The sequence below is a fragment of the Antechinus flavipes genome, chromosome 5, assembly GCF_016432865.1.
Source record: "Antechinus flavipes isolate AdamAnt ecotype Samford, QLD, Australia chromosome 5, AdamAnt_v2, whole genome shotgun sequence".
NCBI lineage: Eukaryota > Metazoa > Chordata > Mammalia > Dasyuromorphia > Dasyuridae > Antechinus > Antechinus flavipes.
In genome coordinates, this window is record NC_067402.1 from 193,276,574 (window position 1) to 193,302,860 (window position 26,287).

General features: G+C 34.3%; 1 protein-coding gene and 1 long non-coding RNA gene across 4 annotated transcripts in view; one reads left to right on the forward strand and one right to left on the reverse strand.

Annotated features, from left to right (window-relative positions):
* Positions 1-21,439, reverse strand: part of DYRK4 (dual specificity tyrosine phosphorylation regulated kinase 4) — a 71,938-nt gene extending 50,499 nt beyond the window's left edge. Inside the window, exons 1-2 of one of the 3 annotated variants that reach the window (XM_052001229.1) lie at positions 21,330-21,439; positions 16,843-16,956 (exon numbers count right to left, since the gene is read on the reverse strand). The gene's annotated coding sequence lies outside the window, so the exon portion shown is untranslated. Of the gene's footprint in view, positions 1-16,842; positions 16,957-20,409; positions 21,147-21,329 lie in introns of those variants that run through there. The other 2 variants (XM_052001230.1, XM_052001228.1) reach the window with 2 other exon arrangements.
* Positions 9,258-14,247, forward strand: LOC127564595 (uncharacterized). Its single transcript, XR_007954312.1, has 3 exons — positions 9,258-9,352; positions 12,684-12,815; positions 14,073-14,247. It is a non-coding gene; the product is annotated as an uncharacterized LOC127564595 (long non-coding RNA).
* Positions 21,440-26,287: the final 4,848 nt, after the last annotated feature.

Sequence of the window (26,287 nt, forward strand, 5' to 3'; positions counted from 1 at the left end):
AAGGACTCCTTTTCGGGACAGAGGAAGCAAATTTCTTTGACTAAGCTAAAGAAAAGGCTGTCTGGAGCCCCAGCTCTGTCAGAAGAATGCTAATTACTATTTATGCTACTTAGCAAGTTCTGATTATAGATGCATGGCAGTTGAGAAGACTAGGTTCCAGTTGAGCTCTTTAGCATTTGGATTATGGGTTCTTCATGGAAGTGAAAATTTGGAGATTATCAGATCAGTTAGATATCACACACAAAAAAATTATTTTTACTGGTATCATTAGGTAAGAAGATCATTCAAATCATCATAACATTTGAACTATATGATACAGCCCAGAGAAAATTAAAAGCTTCAGGAATCACCTTTTCATGAATTTGTCAGTTGTCAATGATGTATGTTGTTTTGAAGACTTCAAATCACTGGACAATAGGTGCTTGAGTCATTAATAAAAGGGACAATTTACTTCCCCTTTTTACCATACTTAATTCTATGATTAGACAATGGTGATATTCAAGATTATCAAAGTCCTCTCCTGCAGAACTTTAATTATGAATTCTCACTTATTCTTGTGATGGCTTGGTAACTAAGGGAATGGAAGATCCCTGAATTGTGAGGCCTGGGGTTTAGACCAGTTACATGAGACCTGAAGTTCTACATAGGAGTTCAAGTTAGTCAATTTGTTTTACACTATACCAATACTAATCTCTACCAGTCAACAATAATGGTCTCAAAATGAGAACACGTAAACTACTGGGAACTAACTAGTGTCTGCATTAATGAGATATGTAGTTGGGTATAGAAAATGATAGCCATCACATTGGTCCTTTCCTTATACTGGAAATCATTCATATAAAGTGGTCCAAAATGCAACCTGGATAAAAGATGATAAAGATTAAAGTCTATCACACAACAGATGCCAGATATTGAATATGATGGACTCCTTGTCCAAACCAAGAAGGGTATAACATGTTGGTTCCTCTAAAATTATCAATGAGGTCATTATAGCAATTACTCTTGAACAATGGACTTTTGACATGGGCTATAAGAAATAAGATAAAAGCAAAAAGACTCAGGACTCCCAATAAACCAAGCGTTGATTCTCGAGAGAGAAAACTGCTATAGTCCTATAGTTGGACTGTATAAAAATGATTACACAGGTCAATCATGCATGGGTATCCCAAGGAGGAGATGTTCCACCTAATCATGAACTTTGTATTCATGTTTATAGTTCATGTTTCATAGTATGAAAGAAGAAGTGAAGGAATGTGAGGTGAGATGTTGTATTGGTTCTGAAATCACCCTAAGCTATTAAAATAGCAGGGGCTAATACTAATAAGACAAGGGTGAATAATAACTCATGCCAATGGGAAGGGATCCAAATTGATCAACTGTATTTATACTTTTTCTAAATGGATTTCTTGAGCAGAGCTGTTATTAACACTGGGTGAACCAAGATATGTCCCCAGGATCCTGATGTGGGGAGGAAAGGAGTAGAAATGTACTCTCTCTCTAGAGGATATGCTTTATTCCTTGGAGTAATTTTACTTCTTTCTCTGGTAACCACCATTCGGTTTAGAATTACAGAGATTGAAAACCAAAAGGATCTTTGGAAGTTAACTAGTTATCTATCCTCATTTTATAAATGAGGAAAATGAGAAATGACTTTCTAAGGTCTCAGGGGCAAAGCTGGGATTTGAATCCAGCTTTTGTGACTGCAAATCCAGCATTCATTAAATTAGACTATTCTACCCCAATGTCACTGTTCCCTATTTCACCATAAAAGGGCAGGATACTGCAGTCAGGATCCTGTTACTGAAATTTCTGTGCAGCACAACTATCACCCATCAACATCCTTTTGGGTGTCCAGTGGACATTCTTAGGATCTTATCATCCTTTCCCAAGTCACAAATCCCTCTGTACTTGAGAGCTAAATTATTCAATCTCCCGGAAAAATTAGATGCCCTTCACTTTTCCTGCACTTCCAAATCTGTTAATTTGTTTTTGCTCCAGGTGAAATTTTTTTTAGTATTACTCTACTCCTGGTGGTTAGGAGAACTTGTACATAGTGCCTAAGAGTTCTTTTACTGTAAGAGTACCCCTTTACCCCCATTCTCCTAGCATTCCCCAGGAAAGAATTACCTCAAATCAAAATATTCTGCAGGTCTTTACCCTCTAAAAAGATTGCTCATGAGCCCCCACTAATGCAGTTTTTAAATGGTTAACAAGAAAACACAGTTAGTTCAAAGCAAAGACATTTAATAAAAAAAGAATAAAGAAAAGTAGCAATACTTTTTAAATTTTTGAATGTTAGTCTATTATAAGCCATATAATAATTATTTTGTCTAATTATTACAAAAAAAAATTCTGGATTTTGGGTTCTCCCAGTTTTCAAACCCTAATTCTCTTCTATCCTTCTATCCCAAAAGTGGATAGAAAAATAGGCAGAGAAGCAGACTAAGTCCAAGGGCCAAGGTCCTTATATCTACTAACCATATAGATAGTAGATGCAACTTTGAGAAATGGATGAAGTTGATTCTAATAGCCAAGAATTCAAAGACTACTTTTCAGGATCTCATTGAATTGTTTTGTTACTAGAAGTAAAACAGAGGGGAAGGGAAGGGAGTAATTATATAGCCAAACACTATGTTAAGCACTTTACAAATGCCTTCTATAGTTTGATCTTCATAGTAACTTTGCAAAACTGGCTAAATGATTTTTGCCTGGGATCACACATATAGCATCATGTCAACAGTTTAGACTATAAACACATATAGCATTCATATCAACAGTTTAGACTATAAGCATGTTTGTAAAATCTTATGGGAAAAAATAAAAATATTTTTGAGCTATCAAATGATGGAAAGCAATGGAAATAAAAACTCATTTAAAGAAAATTCTGAGCAGTTCCCATTAAGATATAAGAAAGGATACAGAGAAGCCCAGCTCTCCTACATATAGAAGCAAAGATAGGCAACAGAAGATATACAAGAATGTGGCACAGTTTTATGAAAAACAGAGGGAAGAATCCTAAAGCTCAGGTTGAGCCTTAAGCAAGGGAGGGAACCTAAGGACAACCAAAGGGGTTTTGGTTTTGGTTTTGGTTTTGGTTTTGGTTTTGTTGTTTTCCAAATCTGTTTTGGGGAAAAAAGGAGCACCTTTGTTTGAGTTGGATGAGACAGTGACAACTGACAGCATAGATAAGACAGAGCTGTTCAAGTCTTATTTTGTTTCTGTTTTCTCTGCAAAGCAGAATAATGTTTACACTGAAAAGGACTAATAGGAACTGATATGCAAGATAAATAAGGAGATTTAATGAAACATCTATTTGCCCTTAAGGAATTTAAATCACCTGACCCAATTGAAATATACTCTCAGATCCTGAAAAGACTAGTAGATGTAATTGCTGAGCCACTATTTTTATCTGAAAGATCATGAAACACAGGAGAGGTATATCAAAAAATTGAAGAACATTTAAAACATTAAAACCAGTAAGCATCATATGTAATGGGGATAAACTGGAACCATTCCCAATAAGATCAGGAGTGAAACAAGGTTGCCCTCCATCACCATTACTATTCAATATTGTATTAGAAATGCTAGCTTTGGCAATAAGAGCTGAGAAAGAAATTAAAGGAATTAGAGTAGGTAATGAGGAAACCAAATTATCACTCTTTGCAGATGATATGATGGTATACTTAGAGAACCCCAGAGATTCTACTAAAAAGCTATTAGAAATAATCCATACCTTTAACAAAGTTGCAGGATACAAAATAAAGCCACATAAGTCATCAACATTTTTATATATCACTAGATAAAGTCAAAATACTTGAAGAGACAATGGTTGGGGAAGACATCCAAACTAGAAATAAATACAATATTTCATGAAATCTAAGGAAAGTAAAAAAAAAAAAGAACTCACCAGTGAATTTCTATAAGGAAGCACAAAATTAGAATTCCCAGGAATATCTTAGACAAAATCTAAAACTTTCCAGTCAGAGGGGGGGAAAAATGTAAGCATCCAGAAAGAAAGAATTCAAGTATAAAGGAGTCAAGTATAAAGATTTAACAGTGACACCTATAAAACATAGAAAAGTTAAGTGATAAAATTTTCTAAGGGATAAACATAAACAATTAAGAATAACTTACCTTATGAGACTGATTATCTTAAGGGGAGGGAAAAGTTACCTTTTAAAAATATGGTCTCAAGTATTCATGATGAAAAGGCCATATCTGAATAAAAATTCTGAAATGCAAACACAGGAATCAAAAGAAAACTAGAAAGATAAATACATATGAGCAATTGAAAGGGCCTGAATGAAAATGAAGTATTTACAGTCTAATAGGGAAAAAAGAGGAAAGAGTCTTTTAAAAATCCTAAAATCTTTAGAAGGAAGACAGAAATGTCTGAGGGTGTTCTTTTGTTTTCTTTTTCTGATGGTCTTGAGAGGAAGGAAAAAGGAAGGGGAGAGGGAATGAATATACTAGGGAAGAGATAAGAAAGAAGGTGATATAACTTATGTTTTACAATTGGGGTAAATGACAAAGATATAAAAACTTGAAAGAAGTAGGAGGAGCAGGTACCATATAACCTTCACTCCAAATGAGATAAACAAGGGCTGATCACACACAAAGGAAATAGTCATAAGCAAAACAAACTCCAATGTATAAGAAAGGAAGGATAGAATTTTTTAAAAAGAAAAGAAAGAATAAAAATTAGAAATCAGTCAAGGGGAAAAGAAGAATTGATAAAATGTTGAAATAAGTTATTTTGCTAATAGATCTTGAGTGTCAGGCAGATTCTATATATTTTACCTTTTTATTTATACAGAGAACATTTTGAGGTGAGAATAGGAGTAAAAAGAGGAAGAAGTTCAAGAAGATTGGTTAGAGGAAAACACAAAATTAACAGTTATAATTGCAAATGTGGGTGGCATAAACTCATCAATAAAATGGATAACATTAGCAGAATGTATTAGAAAAATAGAATCCAGTGCACTGTTTACAAGAAACACAACTGATTTATAAAGATTCATATAGGGTTAAAATGAACTGAAGAAAAATTTATTGTGCTTCAGTTTCAAAAAAAGAGTGAAATCATGATTTCAAAGAAGGCTACAAATTAATAAAGGCATAATAAAGAGATAAGCAAAGAAATTATATTATGCTTAAAGGTACCATAGATAATAAACCAATATCAATAATTAATTATATTCACCAGACAATATACTATTCAATTAAGAAAAAATTTTAAATTAAAAGGAAAAATTAATTTCTAGAGAGAGAAAGTAAAACTCTAGTTCTGGAACTTTAGTATACACTTTCAGATTTAAACAAATCTAACTAAAAGATTAAAAAGAAAGAAGTTAAGCACCCAATTAAAACGATAAAAATTAGAAATGATACTGGAAATTGCTGAATGGCAATTGAAAGGAATATATCCATCTTAACAAATATCTTTGTAAAAATACTCTTATCTAAAATATATAAGGGACTCAATCAGATCTATAAGATTAATAGCCACCCCAATAGATAAACAATCAAAATACTTAAAGAGATAATGTTCGGGGAAGATATCCAAACTACTATCTATGTGAAAAAATGCTCCTATTTCCTAATGGAAAGTAAAGTACAGATTAAAGCAATTCTGCATTTCCAACTCATAGGCATCAGACAAGCAAAGATGACAAGAGAAAAATATCAGATCTTGGAGGGTCTGTGGGAAACCAGTGATGCCCTGTTGGTGGAGCCGTGAATTGATACAGCCAATCTGGGAAAGCAATGGAGAACTCTCCCCCAAATTTACTCAATTTCACATAATCTTTGACCAAGTTATACCTACTAGTAAGGCTATACACCAAAGAGATGAAAGAAAAAGTGAAAAGACAAGAATATTGATAGCAGTTCTTTCCTTTAGTAGCAAAAGGAACCCACTATTTGAGAATGACATGAGAAGAACAATTTATATGAAGACATTATAAAAAATTTTTTTTGATAAAAGCAATTATAAACCTAGTGGAAGTTCATAGAACTATAGTGGAATATATCACCCACCTCTTGCTAGAGATATATTGGATTTAAAACAGAATAACATATATAAAAATAAACTTTTTTAAATCTTGTGGGGCCTACAATCATGATTAACCATGGAAAACTGGGTTGTGTTAAAAACCTTGAAATATTTCATAAAGTAAAAATAAAATATAGAAAAAACTTCATCTATAGAAAAAAGGGGGATAAATAGCAATAGATAACAGTGAATAGCTCAAATAAGGCAACAGCAGCAGTACTTTAAGGAAAAGTTAATTGAGTTACAAGGAGAAAAAAAATAGTTTCAGACTTAAATATAAACACCTCAGTCCTAGATAAATCTAACAAACAAGCCGGGTGAAAAATGATAAACACATGTATAGATGTTTTCAAAAGTTAGAAATAATAGTTCTCTTATAGTTATTTAATGGGAATAGGAAGGAGTTTACACATTTCAGGTGTGTATAGTACTTTACAAAATTAATCAGGCATTAGAGAATAAAAACCTCAAAAAGAAATGAAAAGAAATAGAAATATTAAATAGGTTTTGCTGTTCACAACACAATTATTATAACTAAAATGGAACATTCAAAGAAAGAGTTAAATTCAGTGGAGACAATTTTTTAATTCTACTCAAGGATTTGGGCTGATACCGAGATCCTTCAGAGAGCTAGTTTGGACACAATATTAGATGAATACTTCTAAAATGTTCAGATTAAAAGGAGAAAAGAGAATTTAAGTAACCTTATTTCAAAAAATATTTAAATTGAATAAGCTATAAGGAGCTTCCAAAGACAAAAGTCCCAGGATAATGTGAATTTACAGAATAATTCAATCAAACAGTCAAAGGATGATTAATTCCAGTATTACATAAACTGTTTGAAAAAAATAAAAAAATTAAAAATGACAAAAACAATCAATTAGGAATTAAAAAGCTGATCGGTGGAATAGATTAGGAACATAAGAATCAAAAACAAACTTAGTAGCATGGTTTTCAATATACCCTAAGTCAAATACTATCAGCAAAGATCCATTTACTATTTTAAAAAAAATTTTCTAGAAGACTGGAATGAACTCTAGCAAATAAAGTTAGATCAGCATCTCACACTATATTTCACAAAATACATTCAAAAGTATACATTACCTAGAAATAAAAGATGACATCATAAACAAATTAGAAATATAGAGAGCTATAGGTAGGGGAAGTATAACCTAATAAGGACCTAACAAGTATAACCAGAAAGGATCAGAATAGATGAAGTGAACAATTTTGATCTCACAAAATTCAAAAGCTATTGCATAAATTCAGTGCTGCTAAAATCAGAAAGTAAAAGGTCAATTGAGAAAATATTTTGCAGAAAGTTTCTCTGATAAATGTCTAATGACCAATATATAAAGAAATTGATTCATATAAGAGTCCTTCTTCCAAGAGATAAGTGATAAATTGGTCAAACAGACATTTCTTCTAATAAAGAAAAACCTGCCATTACAAAGAAAATGACTACAACATTGTAAAGAAAAGAAACAATAGAACAAAAAACAATTCTAAGAACCCAATAGGCAATTTCATCAAAAATGACAATCTTTCTTTCTCTTTTTTCTGCCTTTTTCCCCTTTTTCTATTTTGTTTGTTTTTCTATTCTGAAGTAAATTTTTTAAAAGTTAAAAGAAATACAGAGAAAGATAGTTGACAGAAAATCACAAGCAGTATTGCCTCATCAAGGAGTGAAATTTAGACAAAGTCAATTTGAAGAAAGCTATATGAGAGGCTCTACCAAGAAAAGTCATTCTGAGAGCACAAGGATAAAACTGAAAGGAGGGCAACAAATACATGAAAGATAGAAAAGATCTATAAAGATTTGCACATGAAATTCTTTCTTTTTTAATCTTTGAACACAACAGAGACAGAATATTTGGACTATAATATTCCAATCTCAGCTATACTTCTTGTTGAATTGAAAATAGAGTTGAAGAAAAAGAATGGAAAAATTTTTGAGACTATACACTTTTGGAGGAGACTCATGATGAGCGCAACAATAATTTTTATCAGTTTTCACAATATATGATGGAAGGGAAAGATACTAAGGGCTTGAAAAACTCTCAAACTTCAATATCTCTCCCCTGACATCAGAAAAAAAGGGAGAGAGAAAGAAAACAAGAAAACATCAATATCTACTGACCTATGAATACTTTTTCATTTACATACAATTTTCATGAAGATAATTTATACAAAAGCATCCTTAATGAGGATATTAGAAGACATAAGGTAAGTTTTTATGAGTGTTATTACACAATAGCCATAACATTCCCAACATTTTTGTTATTGTGTATGGCTCTTCGTCACTTCATGGACCATGGAGTTCTCTTGGCAAAGATACTGGAGTGGTTTGCCATTTTCTTCCCCCATGGTTTAAGACAAATAGAAGACAAATAGAAGTTAAATGACATGGTGAGGGTCACACAATTAATAAGTGCCATATCTGAAGTCAGGTCTTCTGATTGTAGATCACCTAGCTTACTCATAGAGTTAATTAAATGATTTAGAGACTACAAGATCCTACTTTGTCTATTATTTGTTTTCTGGGGAAAAATCACATTTCATTCAGCAAAATTTTTAAAAAATCACCTTAAAGTCTCTCCCCCTTCAATAAATTGCCCCCCCATACATATATCAAAATTATGGAAAATTTCCTAAAATTTAAGAGAGATAATTTTATTCAATGACTCTAGCAAGAAAAAAAGAGTGAGAAAAATTAGTAGGGACCAAAAAAGATGTCTGCCATCATCATAGAGGAGAGATTTGGCACAAAACTCAAATTTAACAGATATTACCTAGCAAGGTCAATAAGGCTTCTAAAGGAAGATGAAATTGTGCTAACTATATTAAGTGCCACTTAATTTTCAAGTAGAACACCTCAGGACCTCCAAAATGATTTCCAAAAACATAGAAAATAGTTTGACTTAGTCCTTTAACCCAAGAAAAAGTAAGTGAAAGAGAATGCCTATTGTCCAAATTATGGCATATAATTGTATAGACAACCTACAGTGCTCATGCAAGACTGTGTGTGTGTGTGTGTGTGTGTGTGTGTGTGTGTGTATCTTGGACAGACAGTGCAAAGGAAAATAATTTGAAGCTAGAATGGAACAGGTATTGGATTGACTTTGGGAAATTACAAAATTTCAAAATTCTTTTAATGATCCCCATGTTTCATTTTTTTCTAACACTGAAGTTCTTTTAGTAATGCTGCATAGCTGGTAACAAGTCATGGAACATTTTTATCCTCAACTGAAACTGACAATCAAAGGAACTATAGTCAAATTAATAAAGAAACAAATGGTGAGTGTAAGCAAACAAATCCAGTATTATTGTTCATAAATCTAATATTATCATAGCACTTTAGGATTGAGAAACACTTTTTATATTTCATTTGATCCTTTAAAATAGATACTAAAACATCCCTATTTTACAGAAGAGGAGAATCAAGGCTCAAAAAAATAAGATCAAGATTACATAGCTAGTATCTGTAGTACTCTTCAAACCCCCAAGCGTCCCTGACTCCAAGTCCAAAATTGTGCCATGCTGTCTCAATCAGGAATACACATTATGCACAAAGAATTATGCACAGAAGTGGTGTCAAGGATGCATTCAAGATGAGTTGTACTTAGTGACATTAAGGAATAATCAATATATAGTTGAGATGCTCCATTGGAGTTATCAGTTATCCATAGATAATAAAACAATTTGAGAAAGACCCTCCAGCATGTTGGAAGTAAACTTTGTGGTGAAGTAAATGGAGTTATCCATAGATAATAAAACAATTTGAGAAAGACCATGTTGGAAGTAAACTTTGTGGTGAAGTTTTTGGAGGATATAGTAGACAATCATACAATTATATAATCATGCATAAGTATAAGTAAATCACTCCAACCATGAGTGAGTTGATGCCAGCATGATGTAAAGATCACATCCATGAGGGCACAGATCTATGTAAAGTATTAAGATGCTCAAGTCTAAGAGTATCCTGCCACCCTCCAGTATTATGTTCATTTTGACAATAAATTTTAGGAATTTGATGTATAAGATGAAGAACATTAACAAAAGAGCAGCAAGGATGGTGGAAAGATTCCAAGATTTTGCCATATAAGATGGAATCCAGAGAAGACTCAGAGGGAAACATGATAGCTATCTTCAAGTATTTGAAAACCTATCATTTGAAAGAGGTGTTAGCTTTATCCCACTTGTTCCCAAAGGCAGAAGGAGGATCAGTAGATTTAAAAAGTTCCAGAGAAGTCAATATAGCTTTTAATAAGGAAATTTAGTAAGGAAAATTTGATTTTTTAAATTTTTGCTAGAATGCATTTTAATATAGTAATGATCAATATACCAAGAACTTAATTATTAAACTGTTGATTTAGCACTTAAGCCATTGTATATAAGTACACTTTTTAATGTTAAATATGTGCAATCCTTTTAAATATATAGGAAAATTTCTTAATTATTAAAAATATCCAAAAATGGAATAATCTCCCTTTAGAAGTAATGGTAACACTGTATAACACTAAAGAAATAAATAGGTGTAAGGAATAGAGACTGTGTGTTTTGTGTGTGTGTGTGTGTGTGTGTGTGTGTAACTGGGAATTTCTAGATTAGAAAACTCCTTTAATCAGTTCAGCTTGGCATATTCTTCAGAAATGATAAAGCAGACTTCTTCTAAGCCCAGTAATTGTAGATCTCTTAAGAGCCTTCTTCCTTGGCTTGACTTTGAGGCAGTAGATGACATTTCAGGGAGAAGAAAAGACAAAGTCTGTCTCTCCCTCTACTCAGTTCTGGAACAGATAGCAAGGCAAGTTCCAAGATGTCTTCCCAGACTTGACCAAAGAGCTGCTTTTGTTCAGTTGTGACCAACTTTTCATCCCCCTATAGACCATGCTTGTCCCTGGGGTTTTCTTGGCAAAGATACTGGAGTAGGTTGCTGTTTCTTTCTCCCATGAATTAAAAGAAATAGTGGTTAAATGACATGCCGAGGGTCACACAACTAGCAAGTGTCTGAGATTAGATTTGAATTCAGGTCTTCCTGACTTTAGACCTGACCTTCTATCTATCAAGCCACCTGACTACCTCACAGAATTGATTAAACAATTTGGAGACTATAAGATCCTATTCTGTCTATTATTTGTTTTGCTAGGGAAAAAAATCCCACATATCATTCAGCAAAATAAAAAACACCACCTTAAAGTCTATCTCTCTTTCAACAAATTGCCCCCCCCCCCAATATGTATTATTCAGTTGTGTCTGACTCTTCACAACCTTACTTGGGGTTTTCTTAGCAATGTTAATGGAATAGTTTGTCATTTCGTTTTCTAGCTTATTTTACAGGTGAGGAAACTGAAGCAGAGTTAAGTGATTTGCCCAGTCACATGGCTAGTTAAGTGTCTAAGGCCAGAACTGAATTCAATTCTACTGTACTTTTTTCTAGTTTAAGAGGAAAGACTAAGTCTATGATTTTAAGATGAGTCTCTCCAATGAAATATCTTGCCTCCATTTTCTGAAAATAAAATAAAATCCTTATTTCTGCCATCTAGAAACATAACTAGGCAGTATACATTTATCTCATGGTCTCCAAACATTTCTTAGAATTAGAATCTATTATTTTTAAAGTTCTCATGTCAGTCACATGCAAATTAGATGCTAGGAAACAAAATAATTCATCTACAACCTGAGCATGTATCTTTTCTTTGAGTGACTGGTTTTCTCAGTATTTCTCTTTAAATGTCCATGATTCTTCCCCTTTCCCATAGCAAAATTATCTATATCTGAAAAGGTACCTCTTTATATGAACATAAAGGGATTAAATAGATAACCTATAAAGTTCTTTCTAGAACTAAATCTATGGTCCTGTCACTTCTGAAGTTTCTTCCGGCTCTGAGCTATTGTGATTCTGAGATTCTGATAGGTTCCCAATTCAGCATAAATATAAAAAATATTCTAAGCCTCTTTTACTTGTCAGAGAACAGACTTTTTGGGGCAAGTTTGGGATCAAGTTAGGATATACTAGGAAATACAATCTTGGGTCACATACACTGTGAAAATTTTAGAGAAGAATTAGATAGTAGATTGAGTGTAGACTAAATGGATACTAATATTCTGTGCCTTGAATTACTGGAAAAGAAGATAGTAATTAATAAGAATTAAAAAGAATAGATATAGCCTATAATGTGCAAATCTAAATTTAAATCTGGCTTTAAATACTTACCAGCTGTGTGAAACTAGGAAAGTCATTCAACCCTATTTGCCTTGGTTCCCTCATCTATAAAATAAGCTAGAAAAAGAAATGGCAAATCATTCCAATATCTTTGCTAAGAAAATCCCAAATTGGGTCATGAAGAACTGAAGACAACCGAAACAACTGAATAAGATAACATACAAACAATTTAGATCAAAGCTTCTTAAACCATGGGTCATGATTTCATGTGGGGTCACATAACCAAATGTAGGGGTTGTGGGAAAATTTGGCAACAGCAAAAGGTTTGTGAATCCAATGACCAAAAATTAATTCAAAATCAAATGTATAATGAATCTGAGATGTTTTTGACAGAGTTTGCCCATAAAGCATCGCGCAAATCACTTCAGGCTTGGTTCTGAACATATAACTTGCACTTTGCATTAGGTATACATGAACATGACAAACACCTTGATTCAAATTCAAAACAAGGTTGCATAAAAATTTCTTGGGCAAAAAGGAGTCATGAGTGATAAAAGTTGAAGAAGTCCCGTAAGGGTTTCCAACATATGGCAACAGGTAAGAAATGAATTCTCAATATATCATGATGCCCATCATAGCAAGTATTGGCCCAATTAGTGGGAAGTATCCTGAAGGAGGTAGCCTGTACATTAATCTGCAGGGAATGGGAATTGCCAACCCACAAATAACTTGGTTCAATTCTAGCCAGTTTAGCTAAAAGGCTTGGAATGTTAGCTGGGACAATGCATATTAAGAAAGAGGTCCTGTTTTGAAGATTATTACCTTTTCTCACAAGGGAATTTATTTGGGTCATAATATATCCCCTAATGTCTGATGTGCTAAGATAAGTTCATTGAGATTTTATCATTTTACTATAATTTTTAGGTTTATCACCTCAATAACTTGGAATTATATCAGAATTTAGACCATCTGTCACAGAGAAGTCCTTTGGGTCCTCTTTGGAACTGTCTGAGTACCATGGGAACTTTGTCTGCCTCCAGACAAAAAAAAAAGTTGGATAGTTGTACACTATTGCAGATGCTATCTTTTATGTAAAATAACCTGTCATCCTGAATGACTTTTAGTATTTGTTGATTTTGGGACTTGAGACATTCTATTCCAATACAACTGTAACTAATAACAATAACTATCCTTATAGCCCTTGAAAGTTTTCAAAGTTTTAAATCTATATATTTTTTTCATGTGAATCTTACAACAACTCTGGAAAATTTATTATCTGCATCTCACAAATGAGGATTGAGTGTAAATGATTTGCAGAGTTAGGAAGTGTATGAGGCAGGATTTGATTTCAGGTCTTTTTAATTTTAATTCCAACACTCTAGCCAACATACCTATCACATATCCACTACATCAATGTAATCTGTCTCATGACCATCCTTTGACATCATAGTGAAGACAAAAGGGAATTTATAGAAAAGGATGTAGTGGTTTTTATAACCTCATTTTGGAGGGCCAAGTAAATTGGGCTAGGATCCTCTGGAAATTTCTAAATACAATTATGGGAAAGGTAATTCCTTCCTTCTTCAGACACTAGTTATAAATCAGTCACTTTTTAAAAAAAATGATAGGAGATATACCTATTTACTAGAGAGACAAAGGAGAAGTTACTACAGCTTGTCTACAATATCTGGGTATTGTAGGCATATATATTGCACAGATCATATGTTCCAGAGGTTTTTAATATATACATATGGAGTCTCAATTATCAGTTCACTTTCTCTACTTTTAGACTTTAACTTCTCTTTTGGATTTTGTGATTTTAGGGTATTGCTTCTGTTCCTCCTTACTGTACAGGTCTAATATCAGTGTATCAGAAGATGGAGATAAACTAGAGAACAGTAGGATGAAGAGATGTTGCAATCTATTCTAGTTAGATACCATAGTAAGAATACAGACCAAGAAAGACGTTTTATATGTACTCTGCATTTTTCATGTCGATTACAATAAAAGATAGAATAGTATCACAGTGGTTAAGGGGGAGGTTAATCTGGTTAAGGTTTGGCTAGTATGAGGAAAGCCCCACAAAGGAATTTCCAATTACCTTTCCAATATCCCATTGATAATGCATTAGTATAGTAAGCATGTTATCTTAAAAATACACAGGGAATGGATAAATGGGGACCTTTTATTCTTAAAGCTGAAACACAAGCTATAGTAGACACCTCACCACAGGGAAATATAGTCACAAGAATGTCTATAAGAGTGCAATCAGAATCAAGGATATGACTAGAGGTAAACAGAAATGCATCAGAGCAATGATAAATGTAGGTACAGCAGGATGGTGTCCAATATAATTTCCATCCCAACCTCACTGACTTAAGCTTAGACTGGGCATGTGGGGAAAGACAACAACAGAAGTGGTATATCCAGCATGAATGCATGAGTGATATTAATAGAATAGTGAAGGAAGAACAAAGGAGAAAAGAAGAGAATGGAAAATTGCTTAATTAAACAAATAAGGTTCTTTCTTCCAGAGGAAATATTGGACTTGAGCTATGATTATACAGTCAATTCATTCTCTGAAGCTTTTGATTGTAGTTATTTATGCTTAATTAAATGCTTAGACAAACCCCAGGTTCCTTTACATTATTCTTAAAATTAGAAAGCCATAGATAAAGGTTGGATTAAAGACCAGTTGAAATATGAATACTTGGCACTACCTATTCCCAAAGGGTTGTTGTGAATCAAATGAAATAATAGAGTACTTTAAAAAATTGTTAGATTAATATAAACATCATCTGTCCAGTTTTTCCATTGATAAAATGTCACTAACAGTGCTATCTTTGCTTAGCTCACAGAGAGAACAAAACTAGGAGAGAAAATAATAATTTGAAAAATCTTTGAATAGCTTGATTCTTTTATTGGTATACACACACACACACACACACACACAGAGAGAGAGAGAGTAAGTAAAATGAATAAGCAGATACTGAAAAAAAAATCTGGTATAGTAGAAAAAGTCCTCAATGGGGAGCTAAGAAATATGAATTCTAGTTTAAGTATGGCTACTAGACAGCTTTATGACCTGAACATTCTATGATTCTGATTCTATGAAAAGATTATCAAGCTTCAAAGGTATTATTGGGTCCTACTCTATCTTAACCATCCATATTCTGAATAATTCAGCCAACTTGAAATTAATATAAACAAGGTCTTTTTTCTCCCAGAGGAAAATTTTTCCTCTTATCTATTCCCTTGTGGTATTATTTTTCATAATAATTTTTAATTTTGTACACATAGTTAATTTCAAGAAATTTTTATTAAATGTTTACTATATTCAAGGAACCCTGCTGGAGCTGTGAAAATGAACAAGACAGAGATCTTTCCTTTAATGACCCAATAATAGAAGGGAGTGGGGACAAGACATGTATACAAATTATTATGAAACAAGACAATTCTTCTAAGTACAAAGGAAAAGTTGTGGGAAGTAGATCCTGAGAAATAAGGAAGAAGGACTGATAGCTTTCAACTGAAAGAATCAGAAAGGTCTTCACTGGGGTCTGAGATGAAGGAAGGTGGCTGGAAAAGGGAAAGTACATTCTAGGCAAGAGGGAGATATGTACAAAAGATCTCTGCAGAAGAGGACATATCAAAAAGGGGAGGAAAGTGAGCATTTAGTTCAGTTTAACTTCATGGTGTCCTGTGAAATACAAAGCAAAAAGAAAGTTTAATTAAGCCACTTAGACCAAAGTTCTACAAAGAAAGTTGCTGTGAAAACTGGAAATTGAAAGCACTGATTTGAAGTCAGAAGATTTGGTTCCAGTTCTGGCTCCAACACTTGAAAGCTGAATGAACTCAGGTAAGTTACCTAAACTCTGAACCTAAGTTATCTAGTATGTTAAATGGTAGTAATAATAATAATAATAATAATAATAATAATATTTATTTCACAGAGTTGTTGTAAGTTAAGTACTTTATAAATTTTCAGTGCTTAGCACACTGCCTGGTACATACTAGGAGCTTAATAAATGTTTATAGACTGGCTAAATTGGAAAGTGCTATAGAAATGTGAGTTATTGATATTAATTTTATTCTCAAACTGATTATTTTAGGCCATGCCTGCCTCTGAACTTTTATTGGCTAAAAAAATAATTCTGATACTTAGTTAAATATTATATTATTATTTAAATATATTACATATTATAACAAATTATATCAATATATTGAATATATTATTTATATTATGCATGGAAATTATATTGTATTATACATTAAAGTCCTGTTCTTATGCCTAAACATTGTATAAAAGATGACACCCACCCAAATTCTCAAAAGCTATGCCAGGGAAGAATAAGCTTTCAGGTCCTACACCAAATTCAAAGGGCTTTGAATTCAAACATAGACAACATGTCTGGCATCTAAGGTCCACCATCTCATTTAAGTTTCAAAATGCTCATCAGTGTTGGAAATCCAGGGTGATTTTTCCGACCATAGCAATTCTAAAAGACTGTCTACCAAGCTTTAATAAAAGTATCCACACTCTGTCTTCTAAATATTGAAGTATGCATGATATATATACAATGCAATTTCAATTTCCAAATAGTAAATTTGTTTTTAGATTTACCTGTTGTGATTTCAGTATTTCTACTGCATTCATCAGAGGCTTTACTCCCTGGGGGGCTGTCTTTGAAGCAGAAATTGAGGCACTGTAGGACTTGTAGAGACTCCCATTGCATGTCTGTGAACAGGAAACAATGTTTTTAAGTTGCACTCACTTCTGCCAAAGATGTGATATGTGGAGGAGCCACATATCATCCCCCAAATCAAGGACTCATTTATAGAATTGGAAGGGACATTGGAGATTTCTCAGGCCAACCTCCACACTTAATTTCCTCAATATTTCTTAACAGGTGGTCCTCCAAACTCTGATTAGATATTTCCTTCCAGTGATAGGAAACTCACATTTCTGATGATGGAGAACTTATCACTTTTTCTTTTTTCTTTTTTTTCTTTTTTTTTTTTTTTGCAAGGCAGCCCATTCCATTGTTGAACAATTCCCTGATTATATTGAGCCAACATCTGCCTCCCTGATTTCATCCTAGTTTTATCCTCTAGAAGAACATAACATTTGCATCTTTTTCAATATGACAGTTAATCAGTCAATAGTCAGTCCATAAGCACTTATTAAGTGTTTATTATGTGTCAGACCTTGTGAGCTAAGTTCTGAGGATTTAAAAAAAAAAAAGGCAAAAACATAGTCCTAGGCCTCCAGAGTTCACATTCTCATGGGGAAGACAGCATACTGGAAAAACAAATCGACATAGAAGATATATACCACTTAACTAGAAAGAAATTTCAGAGGGAAAGCACTAGCAATTAAGAACAGTAGATAGCTTCCTATTTGCTACCTGATTCCTTCTCCTTCACTGTTTTGTTTTTTACTTTGTTTCATGTCTTAGTTTAATGCTTTTTGTATCGAATCGATGTGTTTCTTGTATGATCTTTCCATAAAGAATAGATTGGCTCAAAGCTGATGTCAGAAATGGTATAAGTGGTTACACCAAATAGCTACTCTGAATCTAGAGGGTAACAAAATATGCTATATCCTTCCTGTGGTTAAAAACCACACACACACTAAAACATCTTACCATAATCTCATCAGGTATACAAGGTCCATCTAAAATCATATATCACAAGCATTCATTAATTGATATATAATATAGGGACAGGAAATGATCTGAATTTACAAGAGTACCCACATAAAAGTTTACATTCAGAGAGGCAGCTAGGTAGCAACATGTATAGAGGATCTGAGTTCAAATGCGCCCTCAAGACATTTAAAACGTACTAACTGTGTGACCCAGGGCAAGTCCCTTAACCCCAATTGCCTCCCCTCCCCTCCCCCCAAAAAGTTTGCATTCAGTAGACCAAGTCATATAAATAAAATGCAAATATATGATGTAGCATGTGGAATTAAATGCAAAATACATATTCTTGTTCAAAGAAAGGCAGTTAGAAGCAGATAGGAGTCTCAATGGATAGAATACTGAAGCTAGAGTCAGAAAGACCTGAGTTCAAATTTGACTTCACATACTAATTAGTTGTATGATCCTGACCAACATCATCAATGTGAAGAATATCTAAAATCAAAGTCCTTAACAACAGTCCTACTTCTTTATATCAATTTCCCAATAACTGAATAGCCACAACTGGCACAATAATGACTCCAGTACACGTTGTACACTGACAGTTGGACAATATTACTTCAGTGGTACTTGGCACATTGAAAATATTTACTAAATGCTTGCTGATTAACTGGCAGCCTTTAACATATCTGTATTTCACTTATATTGTACAGGATACAATGTCACTTCATCAATAAACAAGTGACATTCTGATACAAAATGGCACAGTTTTTGCTTGAATCATTTTGCCTTGCCTATGATATAGTTTTCATTGGAAAACTTGCTCTCCCAATTATAATCTAAAGGGGAAAAAGGGTGGGGAATGTAACCTACCAGGAACTATTAATATAAAAACACAGTGACACCAAAAAAATCTTGAAATATCAATGCCTACATCAAACCCTATTAAAAAAAAATCTTCACTGCATCTTTTCAATGCCAGATAAAGCAGATAGCTTTAACCTGACCCAGCATTCCCCCAAAAGACAATCACTCCATGAAGATTTCAGATGAGTTTCCAACAAATTTAGTATCTTGCTGTGTGTTCAAGTTCACTGTGATTATTTTAGGTAATGATGCATCTTGTGGCATAACCTACAATCAAGTCCAGTTTCTATTGCCAGAGTATATAAAAGATATAATTAAATACAAAAGCACTTAATGAAGACATGAAACAAAGTAGATAAGGAAGAGGAATATGACATAGTGGATAAAGAGCTAGACTTGAATTGGGAAAACCTAAGGTTAAAACATACTGTGGACAAATCATCTAACATTTTCTCAGTCAGTTTTCTCATTTGTAAAATGGGATAATAACACTAAACTCACAAAATGAGTGATGTCATCATTAAAAGCAATGACAAAATGAGATAATATTGGATTGTCTCGAAAGTCTTTAGTGTAGTTTTAAGCTTTATTAATAGGTTAAATTGCTTAAAACTTTGCAAAATGAACATTATATAAGTTTTGCATATCTTAAAGTGTTATAAAAATGTTCATTATGATTATTAACAGGGAAGAAAGATTCAAGTAAAATAATTCTTGGCACCAATTCGCAAATAAGTGCAATTTATTATACTTCCAAGGATATTATAGTTAAATCCCACTGCTATTGATTCCCCTAGCATATTAGGAGGACACAAGGGAACTCACAAGGCGTAGGAGTCTTCAAAACTCACAGATTTAAGGTTAAATACCTAATTGGTACTGAAATGTTTCTTGGAAGGTATTTTCAAAGAATCTCTTAAACAGGCTTGATAATGGCTAAAACTCTTTAGCTCTGGAGTCATTTGAGTCTAGACATGATGGCTAAATTTAAGTATACCATGACATATTCCTCTCCAAGTATAGTGTCTTCCATCTCCCCCTACAACTCAGACTCTATTGTTTGCCTCTCCTTGTCTGCTGCCTTGCCCCATTTCTAAACATCTCACCTTATAGATCAATTCCCCACCACAATCTTGAGGTAATGTTCACATGCTTTAGTGATCCCAAGTGTAAGGGGATCCCAAAGTTACATCTACTAAACACATATATAATGCATGTATCATGCATGATTAATTACATGTCTCTATACCATAATGGTCTCTGTAGATTTTAGTTTGGCTAAATATTTGTATTTTCCTACCTTCAAGGTTGAAAAAGTCCTCTTTGTGTGAGTTAATATGACATAATATTGCAAGTGATTACATTTTGTTTATAGATTTGCCCAGTTTAGGCTAACAGAACAAATCTCACAGATTAACTACAGATTGAAGAAAAAATCTAATCCCAAGAATGTTGCAAATATTGTACATATCACAGTGGAAGGAGAACAATTAAATGAGTTTCTTCATTCCACTCATGACCATTATGGTCTTATTTTAGAGAATGTAGATGATCACCAGTCTAAGAGTTAGAAGACCCCGGTTCAAGTTCTGACTTTCTACTATGTATGTCAATCTGAGTAAGTCTGAACCTCTCAAAGTCTGTTCATCTGTAAAATGGAATAAATGACACTGTCTTACCTATCTAGAATTATAGAATCCTAAAGCTTCTTCTGGATGGATGAAACTTCTCTACGGTCTCTTTTTGAGGATTGTCCTGTGATAAGAAGCTCACTACCCCAGGAGGCAATTCATTTTATTTTTGCGCAATTGTAATTTTTATGAAGTTTCTTAAATTGGGGGAGGGCAAGGGCGGTGAAATCTATACACCCCTCTCAATCACTTGCACTCTTTCTCTTATATCGGCCTTCAAGAGTCAAGCAAAATAAATGCAACCCTTTCAGTGATAGCAGCCTTTCAAACATTTAGAAGCCAGCTGTCTTGCCCATCTCCTATCCCCACTGCCACAGCCATCTCACCAAGCCTTCTTTGTTTGCTTTCCAGCTACATTATGAGGTTCAAGAGAAGGCATTTCACAATCTGTAAAGCACCGGATAGATGTGACTGGTTGCTTAGTTTCTGTTTAAGGATAGAAATGTGGGTACATGAGCTAGACTGTTTAAAAGAGCCCACTGTGGTCAAAAATGACTGTGATCTTTCCCTATTAGCCTTGCTGGGGAGGTGATGAGAAAATGGAAAAAAAATTAAAGTGAACAGGAGTGCGAGTGAGGGCGTGGCTGCGAGTCCACCTTCGGAGCTGTCAGGGAGTCCCCTAAATTCCAAATCCCAGTTCTGGATATAATTGGCAGAAAAAATTAGACTGCAGATCCTTGGATTTGGGGAAAGGAAGTGGAATGGAACTCCTCAAATCCTATTTGCCTTCCCCTCTCTTCCACCCTCGGCCCAACCATTCCCCGCCTCCTACCTTCTCTTCATCTATATAACCATCCCTCCCCCCTTCCCCGAGCCCCGGGTCCCTCTTCCTAGCCTTAGGGGCGGGCCAGGGTGATGGGAGGTTCTGAGGTGCGTCATAACGCGACCCCTTCCCCGCTCCTCCTTACTTTGGTCCGGTGGGGGCAGATGTTGGAGTAGCCTCACCAAACCGGAGCAGACTGATCTGGTTGCTGCAAGAGACTAAATTGGGTAATTTCCCAAGGGGGGGTTAGAAGGACCCGCCCTCCCCCTCCACCCTCCCAGTCGCTATAGAAACTGTTTCCACCCTTCCCAAGCAAAGCTTTTGTGACTCTGGAGCTGAGGATAGGACTTTGCTCCCAGCAATTAAATGACCATCTTGTTCGTCTCTCACCCCTCTAAGGGTAGGAAATTATATGACAAGATAATTTTTTATAATTTAAATGGAAACATGAAGGTCAGGGTATGTATATATGGTGAAAATTATTTTTAAATGATATGTTTCATTCTTTGAATAAACATCACCGAACATTTAGCTGCAGTGTCTGACATGATGTAGGTGCTGGAGAAATATTTGTTGATTAAAATTGTTTCCTTAAATTAGAATCAATTCTGTTGTTTTTCACTCATGTCTGGCTCTTCGTGGTCTCATTTGGGGTTTTCTTGGCAAAAATACGGAAGTTGTTTATCATTTTCTTTTCCAGATCATTTTACAAATGGGAAACTGAGGCAAAGGGGTTAAGTGACTTGCCCAGAATCGTAGAGCTAATAAGCATCCGAAGTTGAATTCGAACTCATAATCTTTTTTACTTTAGGCTCAGCATTCTATCCATTGTGCCACTTAGCTGCCTTTCAGGGGATGATAAATTTTGGCACAGTCTACCAAGAAGGAAAAGCTTTAAGTATGCATTGGATAATGAATGGACTTTGTGTAGCTATCATTTGAGCCATCTTTAAGTTTGGAGGAGTTCAGCATCATAAGGCTGCTTATTTATCTATTAGACCACAGCAATTCATGAAAACTATTCAAGAAAGGAAACTACACATTTTATAATGTACTAAATGGCTACTGCTAAGTTATAAGAAACCTTTTTAAAAAATATCTTTTTATTTTTCAAAATACATGCAAAAATAGTTTTCAATATTCACCCCCTGCAAAACCTTGTACTCCAAATTTTTCACCTTCCTCCTTTCTCCTCCCCTAGACAGCAAGCAATCCAACATAGGTTAAACATGTGCAATTAAGAAACCTTTTGAAAACCTATTAATATAAATATAGGAAGGACAACTAACTACTTGACAGAGTTAATAGGTCCATGTTATGATTCAGAATTATTTTATCTATCATCAGTCTGCACCATGTTAGCCAGTAAATTCAAGAGCCAGTTATTTATGTTGCCAACAGTTGTCATTGAAATAGCCCAGGCAATAAAATTCAAGACGGCCATAGTAATTCATAATTTAGAAATAATTTATTTGTAACTGGCCTAGATGGTCTTCATGGCCAGGAGGACCTCCAGTAGGATTCTGGCATGGTTCCGTGCCCAACTGAAGTAGGTTCAGCCTTATAAGCATTCTTGTTCACCCTTACTAGCACATTTTGACATTAAACAGTGACTCCACTTTACAGGAGAAAGATACAATGGCAGATGTTTTAACATAGATAGGGATCAGGGTTAGGTGACCACCCTCATGAACAGATATCCTAGGGAGCATTGTTGATCTGGCACTTTGAAGTCTAAAAGAAGTTCCCTAATCTAACTGAGCAGACCCATCTCTGCCAGCCCCAGGCCCAAAGACTGGGGGAGGGGAGGAGAGGCCAGTCCTTTGTCCATTTCAGTCATTTGCTGACATGCTGAAATGACCCCAAGTTTCTCTCTGATGTTTTTATATCCTTCTACATTTCCCATTGTATTCGTGCTCTTTCACCTCCCAGGGAGCAATCCCTTATAATAGACAATAAAAAGTGGAAGGGTTAAAAAAAAAAAAAAAAAGACTTCTGCAAAACTAGGCAACATATCAAAAAAAACTTCCAGCATTCTCTTCAATGTTTCATTTTTATGCAAAGGAGAGGAGGAAGTAGTGTTTTCTTCTATCCTATCTTTGGGACTAAAATGAGTCATAATTTTGCAGCATTCTGTTTTGTTTCATTTTTATTCCAGTGGTCCAGTGGAAAGTATATTGGATCTAGAGTCAGAAAGACCTGGGTTCAAATGTGACTTAAGATCTTATTAGCTCTGTGATCTTGGCTTAATCTCTTTATGCTTCGATTTCTTTAGCTGTAAAATTAGAATAAATCCCTACCTCCCAGGATCAAATGATGAGAGGTATCTGGCACATAGTAGGAATTTAGTGTTGTAAGTTTTCTCCCCCTTTCATTTATATTGTTGTGTATATTGCTTTTCTGATTTTGCTTTACTTTATTTTGCATTAATTCAATAAGTCTTTGCATACTTTTGTTTTTATCACGTTCATCGTTCCATTACATTCACATAACAATTTGGTCATTCTTTAGTTGATGGATATCTACTTTCAGTTCTTTGTGACAAGTGTTGCTATAAATATTTGGTACATATGGGGCCAAAACCCTATTTTTAAATACCAATATTCTTCCACTGGTGATATGTTGGTTTTGACTCAATACTACAATAACTGAAGTTGAGCATTTATCATCCTAAGAGCAACCTCCAGGCAATATACTGCAAAAAAGAAATTACATCATTCTTAATTTGACTTCCAATCCCTCAAATAACTTAACTTCTTCCTAAATTCCTCATTGCTATTGAAAGTATCAGCTTTTCAGTCACTCAGATTTGCAAACTTAATCATCCTCATCCTTGACTCTTTGTTCATCTTATATTCTCAGTCTACTACAAATCTCCATAGGGATTTTTTGTGTGTGATCTGTGGCAGAGCACTTCCAACTTTGTATTGCTTGATCAGCCACAGTCAGACACACTATAATTTGAGACTAACTTAGGGATGTCATTTTGGTCCTCTTAAAGAATGAAGGAAAACAACCAACCTTTACACCAATGAGATCATAGATACATTAGAATATGTCAACATATTACGTTATGGTAGATGTTCTATAATTAGTAAAAAATATCATATTTATAAAATTATTCTTTCTTTCCCATTCCCTCCAGCTATTAGAGCCTTTCCTCAATGTCTGATCACTCTCCCAGTCTCCATTGCTGCATCTTCATCCATCCAGGGAACATCCACTTTGTGTTCTTCAAGGTTCTTCTCTCCTCTACTATCTTGCTTGATGATCTCATTAGCCCTCATAGATTCAATTAACTATGAAGATTGCCAGACCTGTATATCAAAGCTGTATGTATTGTTTCTGTCCCACATGACATCTCAAACTGGATATCCTGTAGGTACCTCAAACATTTCTTTTCTTTTTTTTTTTTTAATTAACTTTTTATTGACAGAACCCATGTCAGGGTAATTTTTTGCAATATTATCCCTTGTACTCACTTCTGTTCCGATTTTTCCCCTCCCTCCCTCCATCCCTCCCCTAGATGGCAAGCAGTCCTATACATGTTAAATATGTCATGGTATATCCTAGATACAATATATGTGTACAAAACCAAACAGTTCTCTTGTTGCACAGGAAGAATTAGATTCAGAAGATATAAATAACCCGGGAAGAAAAACAAAAATGTCCATCCTTGATCAATTGAAACTGTTAAATCTCTTTGTCAAAGAAATCCACTTCCATCAGAATACATCCTCATACAGTATCGTTGTTGAAGTATATAATGATCTCCTGGTTCTGCTCATTTCACTTAGCATCAGTTCATGTAAGTCTCTCTGAACCTCTCTGTATTCATTCTGCTGGTCATTCCTTACAGAACAATAATATTCCATAACATTCATATACCACAATTTATTCAGCCTTTCTTCAATTGATGGGCATCCATTCATTTTCCAGTTTCTAGCCACACAAACAGGGCTTCCACAAACATTTTGGCACATACAGGTCCCTTTCCCTTCTTTAGTATTTCTTTGGGATATAAGCCCAGAAGTAACACTGCTGGATCAAAGGGTATGCACAGTTTGATAACTTTTGGGGCATAATACCAGATTGCTCTCCAGAATGGTTGGATTCGTTCACAACTCCACCAACAATGCATCAGTGTCCCAGTTTTCCCACTTCCCCTCCAACATTAATCAGTATTTTTTCCTATCATCTTAGGTGTATAATACTATCTCAGAGTTGTCTTAATTTGCATTTCTCTGATCAATAGTGATTTGGAACACTCTTCCATACAGGTGGAAATAGTTTCAATTTCATCATCTGAAAACTATCTGTTAATATCCTTTGACCATTTATCAATTGGTCAAAGAATGGCTTGATTTCTTATAAATTAAGAGTCAATTCTCTATATATTTTGGAAATGAGACCTTTATTAGAACCTTTAACTGTGAAGATGTTTTCCCAATTTGTTGCTTCTCTTCTAATCTTGTTTGCATTAGTTTTGTTTGTACAAAGGCTTTTTAATTTGATGTAATCAAAATTTTCTATTCTGTGATAAATAATGATCTCTAGTTCATCTTTGGTCACAAATTTCTTTCTCCTCCACAAGTCTGAGAGATAAACTATCCTATGTTCCTCTAATTTATTTATAAATCTCATTCTTTATGCCTAAATCATGGACCCATTTTGATCTTATCTTGGTATATGGTGTTAAGTGTGGGTCCATGCCTAATTTCTGCCATATTAATTTCCAGTTATCCCAGCAGTTTTTGTCAAATAATGAATTCTTATCCCAAAAGTTAGGCTCTTTGGGTTTGTCAAACACTAGATTGCTATAGTTGACTATTTTGTCTTGTGAACCTAACCTATTCCACTGATCAACTAATCTATTTCTTAGCCAATACCAAATGGTTTTGGTGACTGCTGCTTTATAATATAGTTTTAGATCAGATACAGCTTACCTCAAACATTTCTAAAACAGAACTGATCTTTCCTTTCTTTCAACTTTATCACTGACACTACTAATCTCCTAATCATCCAGAATTACAATTTCAGATGTCATTTGCTTACCCACACTCATTCCATATAATCTATAATCTTTTTACTTAATAGCATCTC